The following is a 12,903-nucleotide window of genomic DNA, read 5'->3' as shown; positions in this document are numbered from 1 at the left end:
TCTTCCATTGCATATTGGTTGAACACCTACTATTTTTTTCAATGCACTTTAATTAAAAAGAATTTAACAAGTCAACTTTTCCTAAACAGAACTTTAAAAAAATTTTTAATTGAAGTACAGTCAGTTGCAATGTGTCAATTTCTGGTGTACTGCACAATGTCCCAGTCATGCATACACATACATATATTCATTGAAAACCATATTTTCTATCAGTTAATGTGGCACTGTTCAATCCTTAGTAATTATCTGAATTCTTATTTTGTTTTCAGATAAGAATCTGTATATGACTAGTACAGTAAACAAACTGACATCAGCCAGATTTTTAAAAATTGTTCACTTAAGAATCTTTTCTTCATCATAATATTCCTTATGAAAAATACATTAGTCATTAAAATAATTGACTGTTGAGAAATAAATGTGTTCTCAATTGTTCTATCATAAAGTTTTGATCCATTTTATTATCTATAAATATTTAAATTTCTAGTGACCTCTTTCTCCCAATGATTCATTGTTTATCCATTATAAAGTTGTCTATCATCTATCATTGTGAAACAAATATGCATGCTTTTTTCAAGAGTTAACCAAGAGTAAACTTGTACCAATCAATAATCATCATATTAGTCATTGTCCAAGAAGAGCAATATTAAATTTAAGAGCCGGGCAATTTATTTGAAAAAGCCTGAAAATATGTTTTCACTAGCACTGATTCTGCTTCTGGTTTTACTGTCAATTCAATAGAAAAAATACTGAATTTATCAAAATCTCTTTTTAAAAGATTAAGAAACATACTTAGTGAAATTAAGTGACTTGTGACTTGCTCAACTGGAAGTTGCAGAATCAGGATTTAAATCCAAACTACAAAGTTTGATTTTTAAAAATGTCATTTTAAAAGTATATAATAAGCCAACAAATAAAAGTAATAACTTCCTTCAAGCTCATGCATCCATCTAGATATTGTCCAAATTTCCAAAGCAAAGGATATCAAACAGGTCTAAATTTCATTCTCTCTTATTCTATCTTCCAATTCATTTTTCAATCTGCCACAGTTTTCTAATTATACTTCTCCAAGATTATTAATCTCTTCAGTTCTAATTGTTGATCCATGTTATATTTAAGATGTTTTTAATCTGTTAAAAAAAAACATTATCTGCATAAGTTATCGGCATGACTCATTGGAGCTTATACTAATTGTTATTTATTTTATTCTTTTATTTTTTTCTTTTCATTTTTACTCCCTCTCTACACTCTTCACTCCTACTTAACAAGGAGTCTGGAGGCAGGTTGCTGCTGTTATAAGTGAAGCAATACAATGTCAAAGCTAGACTCTGTCAATATCTTGACTTGTTCCTCCAGACCAAATGCTGGCTGCCACAGTTCCAGGTACCAAATCAGTCTTGAACTCCAGAGTGGGTCACATGAAGTCTATATATTATTCCTTTATTTAAGAATAATAAAACTTTCCAAACAATTTTCTCTTATATCTTGTTGACTGAAGCTGAGTTATATGGTCATTGATTGATTCCATGGAGAAGAGCAGGATTCTAATTTTCCCTACATTCTCAAACTGAGATTCCTTTGTCAAAGAACAAGGTATATAAATCTTATCAGGTAGACAATTAAAAGAGAGTTTTCCCCAGTATAGAAATTATTTCCAGAATTTATTTTATTAGACCTTTCTGAAGCATTTATTTAGTTTAGCTCATTGAAATTTTCCTGTTCTATAGTCTGTGATCCCAGATGCTCTTTCCTTCCACTTCTCTGGTTGTTCTTTATAATTAGTTTTGGATTCTTATTTCCAACCTAAATCTAGTGTTTTTCCCTTCAAAATTAAATAATGAACTCTTCTCTCACTCTTCATGTATGACATGAGTTCCAGTGGTTTCAGTTGCTTATGCTAAATTTCTGCTATTTTTATTTCCAGTCCACTCTCTTCCATTTATTACTTCCCTTAGACCCTGGCAAGAGTATCTGCTGACATGGGCCCCAAGATGAGGATGGCCACCTATCTCTCTCTCTCTCTCTCTCTCTCTCTCACACACACACACATATACAGACACACACACACTACAGGGTCAGGAGTAAAGAGAACAAAACATTTCTTTATATTGCTTGCCTTTAGGTCCTAGAAACAAATGCTGCCTGCTTAAGAATGTGGTAAGGAAAATTAGGGTGTGCCACTGCCAATACTGGAGAGAGAGACTGCTTCAGAGTTCAGGGAGAATTGAATTGGCAGAAGTGAAAAGACGCTTTGTTTACTTTTTCAAATCTTTCCTCAGGCTGTGTGAATTCAATGATTCTTGCATTAAAAAAGTATTGTTTTCCAATAGCAGCAAGTATCAATTTTATTGCTTTCTTATATGTTTCACATCTTGGTTCCAGGGCATTCAATTTGCATGACACTTACAATCATTAAACATGATGTCTGAGAAAGATTCTAAAATATTAAATAATTAATATCACCTAGCTAGCTAGTTAGCAAGATAGATTAGTATATGTGAAGAGTGATAGCAATTCTTTTTTTGCCAATTGGATGATAAATACTAGAAATGTGGGTAATTTTATATTCAATAAATATATAGTACACTACATTCATATTTTTCATATAAGGAACTAGAATTTTAATGTTATTTAATTGACTTAAAAAGATTGTCTTTGGGCTGTTAGATAGTCATGAACAAAATGAGTTTTTTAGCAGTGGCCAAATTTTGGCTAAAAGTCCAGAATTTTTTTTTTTTAATTGGCAGCAATGGCTTATATTTGTCACTATGAAACATAAGATCAACAAATAGCCATTATAATTTTTACATCCTTTCAAAGATAACACAAGATATCTTCTGGACTTTTCCTTATTTGTAATATCTTTATGGTCACATTATATCTTAACCTATAGTCATTCTCAAACACTCAGTGAGGATGCTGATTAATTACTGTTGATGCAATAACGTTTACTTTAAACAGAAGCTAGATAAATTAAGAAAAATAAAGGTGCCCTTCATATGTAGAGGTAAATGTAAGAATTTCAAATATACTTGCTTTGGATTTACAATACCTACAGTTAAGTAACTGTGATGTAGATTTAAACTATGAATATAAAATATTTATACATATTATATGTATATGCTGATAATGTTGAAATAGCTTAAAATAAGTGATCAAATTTAGCTGTTTTAATTTTAAATATTTTTGTCAATATTTAGAAATTATATTTTTTCCAAATCAAAGAGCTGCATACAATAAAATAAATTAAAAAAAATAGAACAAGGAAACAAAATTGGTGGTGAGGGAGAAAATAAATTTTAAATAATCTACAACTGCATATCCATAAGTCCTAGAAACAAATGTTGCTGCTTAAGAATGTGGTGAAGAAAATTAGGGTGTGCCACTGCCAATACTGGAGAGGCTGCTTCATTGTTCAGGGAGAATTTAATTTTAAATAATTAAATTACAGCTGAAAACATTTTGATCATTATAGATCAGGGTAATATATCAATTGGTAAAGTATTTGATTAAGTTGAGAAGTGTTTAAATAAGTTGCACAATACACTGCTGATTTTATTCATGCTAGAATAGCATTTAAAATTTATAGAAGATAAATATAAGGGATACTATATGCATCTAAATATTGCTTCAAGATTGTAAAATCACAATTTATGTGATAGACAATGATAAGATGAAATTGAAACTAAATTTCTATAACAAGGATATTTCATATGTTCCCATCATAATGTTTGAATCTGATATATAGAATGAATGGTTCATTTCTGAATCTAAAATTTCAACAGATGTTTTCACATGCAAGTATACATGAAACTATAGCAGTTAAAATGGTATGGTACTGACATTAAAACAGGCACATAAGCCAATAGAATAGAATTCAGAGCCCAGAAATAAATCCATGTATATACAGTAAACTAACATTTGAAAAGGGAATCAAGAATAGCCAATGGAGAGTGGATTGTTTCATCAATAAATGGTGTTGGTAAAACTGGATATTCACACACAAAAGAAGGAAATTGCACTATATTACATTAATTACAGAAATTAACTCAAAATGGGTCAAAGACCTAAAAATAAGACCTGAAACCGAAAAGCTCCTAAGAGAAAACAAAAAGAAAAAGCTTCTTCACATTGATCTTGGCAGTGCTTTTATGGATATGACACTAAAAGCTCAAGCAACAGAAGCAAAAATTAACAAGCGGGACTGTGTCAAACTAAAAAGCTTCCGCGCAGCAAAAGAAATAATCAACAAAATGAAAAGACAACCTATGGCATAGGAGAGAATATTTGCAAACCATATATATCTGGTAAGAGGTTAATTTCCAAACTATATAAGAAACTCATATAACTCAATAACAAAAACAAATAGCCAGATTTAAAAATGGGCAAAGGATCTAGACAGATTTTTTTTCCAAAGAAGTTATGCAAATGTTGAACAAGTTGTGAAAAGGTTCCTCGAGCACTCTAATCATCAGAAAAATGCAAATGAAAATCAAATTGAGATATCATCTTACACCTGTTAGAATAGTTATAATCAAAAAGACAAGAGATCACAAATATTGGTGAGGATATGATGAAAAGGGAATCCTTATGCATTGTTGGTAAAATTGTAAATTTGTGTAGCCACTATGAAAAACAGTATAGACATTCCTCAAAGTGTTAAAAATAAGACTGCCACATGACCCAGCAATGCCACTTCTGAGTATATATTGAAAGGAAATGAAAACAGAATCTCAAAAGAGGTATCTGCACTTCCACGTTGACTGCAACTTTGTTTACAATAGTCAAGATAAAGAAACAACCTAACTGTCAATGAGTGAACAGATAAAGAAGATGTGAAATATATATATTTACAATGGAGTATTATTCAGCCATATGAATGAAGGAAATCCTGCCATTTGTGACATGAATGGATCCTAAGGGTATTATTCTAAGTGAAATAAGTCAGACACAGAAAGACAAATAGTTTATGATCCCACTTATATATGGAATCTAAAAAAAAATAAGCCCATAGAAACAGAGTTGATTGGTGATTGTCAAAGGATGGGGGTTGGGGAAAATGGAAGAAGATGGTCAAAGGGTACAAACTTCCAGTTATAAAATAAATAAGTTCTTAGAGTCTAATGTATGGCATGCCAACTATAGTTAACAACACTGTATTATATATTTTAGAGTTATCTTAAATATTCTAACCACACACACACACACAAATGGTAACTATATGAGATGATGGAATATGCTAACTAACCTTATTATGGCAATAATTTTGTAACATATGTGTATGTCAAATCAGCACACTGTGCACCTTAAACATACACAATGCTGTAAGTCAATAATACCTCGATGAAGTTGGAAAAAATCCTTTTGGCTTCACAATTTTGCTAGCTTTTGGTTATATAACCAAAGCTCACAACATAGTCTTTCTATTTTTCTATTGTGAAGGCATGGTTGTCAAGGAAGGATGATAAAACATATGTTATTTAATTGTTTGTTAGTTTAATTTGTAAAATTTAAATAGTTACAATGTTATATTTTAAACTCTTTTTGGATCCTTGACCCAGATGAAAGTATAGAGATACTTAAATGTTGCCTGAAGGATGTCCCTCTTATGACACATGTAAAACTGACTTTATATTCTTCCTTTCCAGACTTGCTTTTCCTCTTGTGTATCTTAGCTCAGTGAATGGGGCCATGATTCACCTAGCTGACTGAATCTGAAACACTGGATTCATTTATTGATGCCCTCTCACTGATTCAAAGGTTTCCCCTTCTCACTTTCCTATATCTTAATTTTTTTTAAATTTTTCACTTGATCACTTCCATTTGCACAAAAGCATCGTATTCTTTCTCATATTTTACTGAAAAGAAGCCTTTCTCTTGACTGCACTTCCTTTTTAAACTTTTTTTTTCATTTTCATTACCTTACTCCCCAATGCAATAAATTCTCCTGAAAAAGTCATTTTTCTTTCTTGACACAAATTCTTCTCCTCCAAACACCTTTTAACCTTATCACCATTTACTTGTTCTTGCTTTTTGTTTCTGTACTGGTTATTACTTTCAAATATGCTGTACATTTCTATTATGTTGATTGATAAAATATAATTTCCATGGTGTCAGAAATACTTTCTCTCTCTTGTTCACTGATGGTCACCAAGGGTCTATGAAGTTGACCAGCATAAGGTAGGTGCTCAATAGATATCTGTTGAAAGAATTGATGAAAGAATTCTTGACTTCCCTTAGCATCTTCATGTACTTAGTAGCCAACACTATACGCTTCATATTTCTTGATTTACTCCACTGTATTATCTTGGCAACTTTTATGTCAATCTATTGTTACTCCAAAATAAAAGATTTATTTAAAAATCATTCCTTATTTAAAACTAAGCTGTAACGCTATTTTTTCACGAGGCCTTTTCATTTCACAATCACAATTAAAAGTTCTTTTCTCTATCTCCTAGGATATCTTGCTTATGTTCCTGAATCTCTAAATGCTACTTAATGTTGATGGTTTTTCATCCCTTCACTTTGCTATCTCCACCACATTTTTCTATTTGGTAAATGAGGAAAAAATGGACTATATTTAATACTAAAAGCAGGACTTGATCTTTATCTTACTAACAGAAATTGAAAAAATGTACTTTTTCAGAAATATATTAGCCCTGGTAAGTTAGTAAAATTCTCTAATCCTAAATAGACATTCATGAGGCTAGTCTTGGTCATTTTTAGAAGTACAAAAGTAAAAAAACATGAAAAGTTTTCAGGCATAAAATTTAATTATTTAATTTAATTTAATTTAATTTAATTTAATTTAATTTAATTTAATTTAAAATATATATGGAGAGGCAAACAGCTTGGAAAGCAGTAGATATCTGACAAGATAAACTCTTGGAGAGTCAGCATGGGATTTTCCTCAGTGGATTAGAGTTTAGCTCTCCTCTGGTTTTAATAGCCAGCCTTTGGCTATTTTATCTTATTAATGAATCTATCTTATCTATCTTTATCTATCTATCTATCTATCTATCTATCTATCTATCTATCTATCTATCTACTATCTATAGCCGAAGAACAATAATTACTTAGTTATTAATGGAATACAGTCTGTCTAGAACATTTAAAATCCTGAATTATGTCCAAATCAGAAATTCTCCCACTCTCATCACAGTAGACTTACTATAACTTGGGAAACTTGGACTTTGGAGAGAGATATAAACTGATCTTGCCTCCTTTGCACTCTCACCCTTTTGAGATTAAGTGTTCCAAGATTGGAAAAGGGAGGATAAAGAAGGAAGGCAAATCATTTTATATTCCTGACACTATGTTTGCAATGGGGAGATTCCCCTGATATGCCCCGGTTTGACCTGATAATATATGATCAAGGTCAGTCCTGTTGCTAAACCAACTTACAAAGCAAATTCCACTCCAAGTGGTAAATTCAATAGTTCTCTGCATAGAGTGGAAAGGAATGAAGGACTCCTCTATATCCACCTAAGGATCAGAGTATTAGGGTAAGGTAGAAGTTACATCCATCTTTTCCCCACATATTATCCAGTGTTTCCTTTCAAGCCTCTTATCATAAATACTTCTCTTCGGCCTAAAATGGGTGCATATTCCTCCACATTCCATAGAAGACATCAGTCTCTCCAGAGGAGAGACTGAAAGTCTTTTTAGAACAAATTCCAAACATCATGACAGTGTACCATACTACATCAACAACTATGAATAGAACCATAATTAGGCAGTAGATACAATTTTAAAAATCAGTAATATTACTCAGTTATATTAAAAATGGCAAGTGTTTCTTTTTTAAAATAACTACCATTAAGAAGAATTTATTTAAACTATAGAAATGGACCAGATACACATATATATGTACATAAACACAGGATTAAAGGGAAGTAGTAAACTGAAAAATAGATATGAAAAGTTACACAAAATTCAATACAAATTTTCATGAAGAGCAAAAAGTTGAAACAGATTCTAAGAAGCATTGAAGATAGAATGAGATGTTACAGTATTTTTATTCAGATTTTTAGAGAATGGAAAAGATGATATGGAGAAATAGAATAGCTATATAAATACAAATATAAAAAAAATAGACAAAAACTAAACATTTTCAGAGAGGGAGATACTGACCATCACAAATATTTTTTGATAATGAATAATTGGTTCACACCAACATAACCAACAAAAAGAAAAGCAGGAATACCTCGTATCCAGGGTTGAATTAGTCATAAAATCCTATACACAACACCCAGAACAAGGAAGGACCATGTTTCCATCCTTATGTCACTTAAGGAAAACAGAAGTGCCCAGAAGGATAATAACACATTCTTGTTCGTATATGGCAGTGGAGCCCTATAAAGAGGAACTACTTGTTTTTCCAAACAAGAGAAGGAATAGATAATATATATATTGTTTGGCTTTGTGGCCTCAAGGGGGTGTGTGTGTGTGTGTGTGTGTGTGTGTGTGTGTATTGCATCTGTAAATTGCTAACATCAGGGAGCTCTAAAAAACTGCATAAATTAACCCAAAATGCCTATGCTTTAAGGGCTCAGAAATATCCACTACTCCTCACTTAAAAATGTTAACCATTTTTAATATTCACATAGAGTCTTTTCCTTTTCTTTCTGTAATTAGCAAAGTAATATTGTAAAACTGAGCTAACTCCAGGAGCGAATTATCCCATTTGCTACCTTCCTTTATCCCAAGTCTAGATTGTGGAAACTGCCTCTCAGTGGGGATTTTGTACTGATGGGAAAAACATGCATATGCATGCCTAATATGATGAAGAGCCAGAAATCTTCACGAAAGTTGTAGTCATTAGATTAAATAGAATTTAAAGGAGAATTTTTCTGAACATCCTTTTAAAAGAACATGCTTGGTCTTTTTGTTGCTGTTTGATTTTATGTTGTGGTTTTGTTACCTATGGGCATGGAGCTAAGAAAATAGAGAAAAGTGACTTGATTTTGCTGTGTTTATTGATAAAATGTCTTAATCAGTTTCATCATCAAAGATAGTACAAGTGTAAAGAAAATGACTCTTTCTTTTGGCAAGATACTTACCAAAAAGAGACATCTGAGGTATTCTATCCAATGCCTTAGAATGTGCAGAGCAGAAAGTTTTCCAATTAGTTACCAGTTCCCTGAAGAACGTATTTCTCTTCCACTCTATGCCAAAAACTGTGTTTCTGAGTAATGGAAGACACTGTATCCTTAGAAAAGTTAAACTCAACCTCCTAAATGAATTACTATCTTTCATCTGAACATTTTTTCCGCTAACCGCAGCATCACAATGACAGATTAACAGTGACTTCTGAGTTATGCAAAAAAAAGGAAAGAAGAAAAAAAAGTATCTCATAGCATTCAAGGTCATAATGCTGTACACAATACTTGGGGTTAAAAAATACAGACTGTCAATTTTTGCATTAGCAGTTTTCCTGTTTTTGCTTTTCTTTCTCCTTGGGCACAGACTTTACAGGTGTGAATCCATAAACCATAATTTTTATGATTTTTTCTTCTTTCTTTAAGTCATAGGTAAGAGGATAAACATGTTACCTCATATATAATTAATAATGAAAATTTCAGTGACCTTTTCTTATATATTCAGTAACTTTCAAAAAAGATTTTCTCAAAGTCATTGAAACTCAAGTTTAATTTTGCTTTTTAATTGCATAATAAATAAAATAGCAATAGAATAAATGACAGAAATTCTTACTTGATATTTTTAGACAGTCAGACATTTTTTAGGTATGAATTACTTTTATCTGTTGAAATTTTATTTCTATTATTTTCAAATAATCTGAAAAATATTAGGAGTATAGCATCTTGAAAATAAACAAATTTTCAAACACATCTTAATTAGTATGTGCATTAATACAGTCCTTCACACTATATTTTAGCTGCTATGTAGCTACTAAGTAATCCAGATATTTATGTACACATTAAAGTACAGACTTTCCAAGTAAGTTTTGCAACTCAATATAAAGTCATTTTGGCAAAAAAATACCCCAGTAGCTTGAACACATTTCAGTGTTAGTTGAGATTAGTTTTTAATTATTAGTTTTATTATAGTGATAAATGTTGGCATGATGAAATTATTGGTATGGTATTGACTTTAGAACATTATATAAAAGCAAGTTTAAGAGGAACACTTGAGACAAAATTGGCAAAATACTGGTAAGTGTTATAAGTGGGTGATATTTATATAGGATTCATTATAGTTTTTCCTCTTTTCATGTGTATACTCAAAATTTTCCATAATAAAAAGTCAAAACAAAAGAAGTTTTAATTACTGTTAAATAAAATTAGTCTATAGAAAAATTGAAGTTTTACCACCAAAATATTATTATGATATTAATCGTCAGAGATTCTCTATCTTTCAATGCATAAGAGGTATTTTTCATCAATAATGAATATCCTCTTTAGTGGACAGCTAATTTTGAATGAAACTACATAACATAAAATGGGAAAAAATTGAGAACATCAATGAAACCAAAAGCTGATTCTTTGAAAAGAAAAGAAAATTAAGAAATCTGTAGCTGGCTAACCAAGAAAAAATAAATGATACAAAATTATTAATATCATTAATGAATGAAGTATCATCATATTCATTCCATGGTCACTAAAAGGAAAATAGAGTAATACTAAGAAAATTCATATGCCTACAACTTTGATAGCAAAAATTAAAATGGACCAATTCCTTAGAAAACCTAAACTACCAAATTCATGCATGGAGAAATGGATCACCTAAATAAATCTATACCAAGGAAAGAATTTCGATCAATAATTATTAATGTCCCAAAATGAAGACATCAGACCCAGATAGTTTCACTTGTGAATTCTATCAAATATTAAAACAATTTACTTCCAATTATCCACAATCTCAACAAGAAAATGAAGCAATTACTTCCTAGAATTACTGTAACAACAAAACCAAAAACAGACATTTTTAAAAAGGGAAAACTCCAGGGCAATGTTACTCATGAATGTATGTGCAAAAGACCTCAACAATTTTTAGTAAATTTAATCCAACAGTATATTTAAAAAGTGTGTACTATGACAAATGGAATTTATTCCATGTATACAAGTTTGTTTAACGTTCAAAATTCAATGTAATACACTCTATCAACACAATTAAGAAAAATATAGTATGGTCATATCAATTGATAACAATTTAGAAAATCTGATACCCATTCATGATAAAAAATAAGCAAAAAGAAAACAAAAATCTCAGCAAAATAAGAAAGATGGAAAGTTCCTGAACTTTATAAAATACATCTATAAAAAATAGAAAAATCTTGCAAATATCATCCTTATCAATAATCATGTAGATGGTTCCACTGTAAGTTGTAGAACAAGATGAGGATATCCTCTTACAACTCCTATACAATGTCATGCTGCAAGTACCAGCTAGTGCAATGAAACAAGAAAAAGAAATACAAATACAGATTGGAAAAGAAGAAATAAACTATCATTTTTCACAGACAACAAAATTATCTGTGATTTGGCAATCATCACAATTTTTTGTCTTTTTAAAATCCTGGTTTCTTATTCCCAGTGTCTTCCCCATTATTCATCTTGACAGTGAAACGTCTCTGTGTATTTTCCATGTTCATGTAATTAATTGCAAATATATATGTATACATATTTATATACATGCTAAGAAGAGTATATTTATACCAATGTGATTATTACACATGCAGGTTTCTGCATTCACTTCCCTTATTCAACAATAACTTCTGCAGATTCTCCTGATACATTTCAAATGTATAGTGTTTTAATTGGATAATGTTTATTAATCAGTATGTGAAATAATTTCATAATTTTTTTCCTATTGCTAGGCATTCACTTTGCTTGGAACTTTTTGTCACTGTAAATACTTAAGTAGTAAATATTCTCATGTGGGTATTTTTACATTCCTATAATTGTATTTATAATACAATTTCTAGGAATGGGTTGTTGGATTAAAATAGTATGTCTAAATTTACCCTAAAAATATTGTTGGTTTATATTGTTGTAATTCAAATGTACAAATATTTAGAATTATACATAAACAATTATTATTATTTTACTATTAAAAATTCATTATTATAATTGCTATAGCTTAAGATCAAAGATGTTTTTGAAATATGCCAGTTTATTCCATAATAACTTCACTATTAACTCTAATTTTATAACCTCTTTCTAAACTAAATATGCTTAATTTTTCTTAATATTCTTTATTATTTCGAAAAGTAGACTTGCATATCATCTATCCCAAATCAGTATTATACTAAATTTTCAAAGAAATAAAGACATTCAGTGACTCATTTTTAATACTAATTATTCCAAATGCTAAAATGATTTCATTCAGTGAAACCCACATCTATCTTGCTATAATTAAAAGCAGCTGCTTTGGCTCTCACTTCACTACTTATTCATTTTTTAAAATATAATGACCCTTCTTATACACAATATAAGTTATTAGGTCACCTGCCAGCAGTCTTTTCTCAAGCTACTTAATATCACTCCTTTAAGCTTTATTCATATCTTATATTTCCAATATTTGGATCATTAATTTTTCATACATTGCATATTTTTCTACATCCTTTTTGGCATTCAGACTTTCTGCAAATGCTAGAATCTAGCCAAGAATGGCATAGGGCATTGCTATATTTCCAAATTTTCTAGTTCTAATACTCAAATAAAAAAAGTCTCTATTATAAAATAGATAAACAAGGACTGCTTATAGAACAGGTAACTATATTCAATTTCTTGTAATAACATACAATGGAAAATAATCTGAAAAAAAATATTAAAAATGTCTCTATTAACCTGGAGAAGATTAATCACTTATAAGTGCATACCTTATTTCCATGAATTATTACTATATTCAATGGAATAAGTAGAAAAGTTTCTTCCAACAAAC

This window comes from Camelus bactrianus, chromosome 14, assembly GCF_048773025.1.
Source record: "Camelus bactrianus isolate YW-2024 breed Bactrian camel chromosome 14, ASM4877302v1, whole genome shotgun sequence".
NCBI lineage: Eukaryota > Metazoa > Chordata > Mammalia > Artiodactyla > Camelidae > Camelus > Camelus bactrianus.
The sequence above is the reverse complement of the archived record's forward strand: the minus strand, read 5'-3'. Positions refer to the sequence as shown.